The following is a 4,750-nucleotide window of genomic DNA, read 5'->3' as shown; positions in this document are numbered from 1 at the left end:
GATTCCCCACCTCAGATCTCGCGAGGCTTCCTGGCTTGGGTTCTTCCCGCTTGCGGCAGACGCGAATGGCTCCTCCGCCCTCCTCCTTCCCTATCCCTGAGGTTTTGACACCGCCCCCCCCTCGGGTTTTGGGCTTATTTACTCTTGAGACCAGCGCCCACCTGGCGTCGTTTTCCAGGACGTGTTTCCCTGACGGTTTTCAGATGGGAAAACGGTTAACACTCTCACGAAACGCTTTTTGCGGAGACGTGAGAGAGGGTTAGCCCCTCCGCTTCCAGCTGGGGACTCGAACCCCGGGTGACGGCAGTTCTCAGGTGGCCCTGGGACTCGGGCCACCAGGCCTTCCCCACTTTCCCCCTCGTTCCTCGCGATCAGGGAGCTCCTCCGGGCCGGGCGGCGGCTTGTGCCGGCCCCCTCTCCTTCGGGAGGTTGTAAGAACGCTGGGTGTCCTTCCCTAAGCTGTGGAGGACTCCGCAGTTCGTTCCTTAGGCTGATGTTTACCTGCCCTGAGCCGAGCAGTGTGCTGGCTGTGGATACCGCGATGTCCAGCAGAGAACCGGCTACTCGCCCTCCTCTGGGAGATTAGTGAGGTGAAATTGTACCGTAGAAGGAAGAACAGTGTGCCCCCCCCACCCCCGCGAATTTGGGATGTACCTTAAGGACCGGGAGTAGGGTGGAGGTGTTACAGGCAAGACTTGAGGAGGAGAAGCAGGAATGGAGAACTGTCATTGGGTCACGTTCATTCTCCAGAACCTTCTTCAGAGGCTGCCTGCGTCCTGCCCCTTTTAAATCCAGACTGCCTGCTTGGCTTCATTACACCTGCCAGGTGTCACGTGCACTTATACAGCTTCTTAATGTGCGCCCTCTGTTCTAGATTCTTCTGTTGCAGATAAGGGCTGAGATGGACCCGGTGTCCTTGTTCCCCTCTGTCCTTGTTCCTGGCCTAAGCAGACCATTCAAAACATTCATCTTGCACTTTTGCTCGTCTGGAAAACAATCTTAACTACTCTGCTACTAACTACTAACTAATCTTAACTATTCTACCTCACAAGTCAGTTAGAATAAAATGAGAAAGTGAGTGAGAAAACACTTTGAAACAAGATAGTTATTTGCAATGGAGGTCGTTATTTGTATAAAAATAAAGTGATTCTATAAATATTGTTAAAGAACCCAGAGGTGTATCTCCCTCTGAACTCTGGGTGTTTTCTCCAGTTCTCTAATTCAGGAGTCTCCAACCTCTGGGATCTAATAATGCCTGATGATCTGGGGTGGAGCTGAGATAGAAATAATTGAAACAAAGTGCACAATAAATGTAATGTGCTTGAATCACCCCGAAACCATCCCCCCACCTCTAGTCCGTGAAAAAATTGTCTTCCACAAAACCCCTCCCTGGTGCTAAAAGGTTGGGGACTGGTGCTAATGGAACATCTCACTTTCTGGGTTGTGATTGATCAACATGGGCCTACCTTGTCCTTGGTAGATGGAAATCCCTCCATGGTGGAGCCAAGTCTGAGTCACCTTCAGAAGTACAGCAGAGCCTGGGCCTCCCACAGGGACAGAACATGTCCTCTGCTGAATAGGTGTTGAGAGAACTTTTATTCAAAATAAGCTATTGCTGTTGCTGCTGTTTCCATTCCTCCCTGCACCTTTCCTCGTATCTCTTTAGATAGAAGCCTCCCCTTCTCTCATGCACCCATCCTTCAATTTCTGTTGAGTCCCATATCTTCAAAAAAGCCATGCCCCACACTTTAGCTCTCGCTGTGGCCAGCCCTTCCTTTCTACTGAACTCCTTCCCTGCTTGCAGTGTGGGTCACAGAGTTCAGCCCTCAGGGATGTCTTGACTCATGTGGTGTCTTAATGGAAGATTGGAAGCATCCTGGGCTGGGACCATGATGTCTCAGAGCCTTCCCTCTATGACCTACTAGCCTATTAAGTTTTTGAGGACAGGGACTTGTTTTGTCTTGTTCACCATTGCGTTTCCAGCATCAGTACTTTATCTGACATAATAGATATTCAGTAAATGTGTTGAATGAATGGATGTATTTTACACATAATAAACACTTAACTCATAAAGGTTTTGTGGTTAATGGGTGAGTAATGAGTACACCAGGCTGGCTTGAGCAAAGCCTCTATTTTCAGGAACAATGAGAAATAAGAATGGAAAAGTCGTCTGAGCTGAGATCATGAAGGAACTGGAATACCATTCTGTAAGAGTGGGGAGCACCCCCAACCTTGTAAATATAGACTGGGCAAGATGGAAGTGATGTTGGAGGAGGTTAACTGGCAGCAGTGGGTAGGTTTATTGAGTGTTTGGTTATTCAAACAAACAAACATAGATGTAAGAGCCTAAACAGTAATGGTAGCAATGGGAAGAGAACGATGAGATAGGTAATAGGAAGAGAGGATAAAAATCCCTGAGTGGTTGGATGTAAGGTTGGGGAACCAAAGATGACTCCAGAGGATAACTTGTAGAATTCTTTTTTGGTCAACAGAAATGTGGTAAGTGAGAGAGTGATCTGGTTTTGATTAAGGGAACATGGTGCATTTTGTTTTAGATCTGATGATGCAGATGGAAGGCATCCACAAAGAATTTACTGTTGCATGAGAATAGATAAATCCTCTGGAAGGAAAAGAGAAACCAATCATCTTGAACTCAGGACCTAAATATTCAGGAATGAATTTATCTAGGACGGGGGAACAAACAAAAAAGACTTAGAGAAACAAGAAAAAAGTGCACATCCCAGAGTCTAGTGCAGAAAATCTGGGGACTCTGTTAGATGTGTGTGTACATATGCATGGATTAAAGTCTAAAAACATATACATTTGCATGTTAATTGTGTCATCCTTAGGTGATGAGGTCTTTTATTTTCTTCTTTTGTATATTGGTAGTATCTGATTTCCCTGAAATGAGTGTATCACTTCTGTCACTTTGAAGCGTTACATTAAAAATTTTTGAGAGAAAGATATTAGATCAAATGTTGTAGGAGAATTGAAGACAGAAAAGATATTTTTAGGAACTCAGTTCTTCCCTTATGGATCATTCCATCTTCTCAAATAAAAACTACAGGCAGGCTTAATAAGTAAGTAAGTGTTTGCTTCCCTCATTCACTCAATCAGCTGATATTTATTTAATGCTTACCATGTGTCAGGCACTGTTCTAGGCCCTGGAGGAAACACAGTGAATAAAGTGGGTAACATTTCTTCTCTTCGTGCCACTTAAGTTCTATTGGCACTTCAGTAGCACTTACATCCTAAGTGAACCATTGGGACACTGAACTGAAATAATAATAGATATGAAAGCATTTTGAAAAGTTGGTATGCTGGGGGTCTAATAGCCTATTGGTATTGATAGATCCAGAGTAAATACAATTATTATTCATGAATATTCCAATTTTCTTTTCCATAGATATTAGAAATATTAGGGTTATAGCTGTAAAATACATTTATACATATACATATGTTATAGACTTAACACGTCTTGTGTCAGTACCTTGGTGACTGTATTTCCATTTCATCTTGAGACTAAATGTCCAAGGGCACTTAAAGAGCATCAGAACTTGAAAAAGATTGAGTGCAGCTCACCCTAAAGATGGGGAATACATGAGGGGAGGGAAATGAAGGGAAGGAAAAGCTCAAGTGATGTAGAACATTCTGGAACATATCCAGCAAGAGAGGGTAGAACTATACTCTCCTCTTTTAGAGAATGGGGCACTCGCCCCATTGTTACATTTTCCTCATTGGAAAGGAAAGGACCATTTGTCTGGGAATTAGAAAACTCAGATTGGAGTCCCAGCGATCTCCAAGATCTTCTGGGACCTCATGAATGAAATGAGAGGGTTGGACTAGATCAGTGTTTCCTAACCTTTTTCATTATGAAGACTCCTTTTAAACAACAACAAAAAATTGAGACAGCCCCCTCCCCCTCCACAGCCCAGGTAACAGTGGCTGTGACTGTCATAGTGTCTATGAATTCAGGGGGTCCCTCTACAGGCATTTGTATTTCATTCATGGAAATTTTGTACATATGACAAAAATACATTTACAGGCAAGCCATTCTTCAGTGTCGGGGGTGTGTTTGGTGTGCGTTTGGAATTACAGGCCACTTGTCCACGTCCACGGGTTTCTCACGGACCTTGATTGAGTGAGAAGCACTGAGCTGGGTTTCTTCATCTCAGATCTGTACTACCTGTAGTCAAGATAAAATACCAGGACTTGTTAGTTTGTTCCTATCTGCTAATTGAAGATCCTTCGTAGAGGAAATTAATCATTTTTTCAGTCTGCATTTCAAAAAGATTTTCTAAGCTATGTCAGACATCTCCTAAATGAATGGGGATGAATAAAGATGTATTTGTTCATTTTTCCTTAATCCTTCCAACACCTTTATATAAATTAGAACCTGTTTGCCATGACTTTAATCTTCAAAAGTGATTATTTAGATGTTATTTCAGGGTTGCTATCAAGTGCTTATTAATTCTTCTTTCCTGCAGTTCCCATCTGTGTGGAATATAATTTTTCATAGGGAATAATGAACATGATTGCAGGTGCCTTTAATCATAGAATCATAGGAGCTGGAGACAGAATAGATGGAGATGTTGCATTTTCCTCATCTAGAAAATGGGAGTAATAATGTAACCCTTCCTCACCCAGTTGTCATGAATGAGAAATATGATTGCCAAGCTAATTGCAATATAAATAGCTGTAAATGAAATGCTAAGTAATAAAAGTAGGAATGATTTGACTAATAAAAAAT

This window comes from Oryx dammah, unplaced genomic scaffold (assembly GCF_014754425.2).
Source record: "Oryx dammah isolate SB20612 unplaced genomic scaffold, SCBI_Odam_1.1 HiC_scaffold_14, whole genome shotgun sequence".
NCBI lineage: Eukaryota > Metazoa > Chordata > Mammalia > Artiodactyla > Bovidae > Oryx > Oryx dammah.
The sequence above is the reverse complement of the archived record's forward strand: the minus strand, read 5'-3'. Positions refer to the sequence as shown.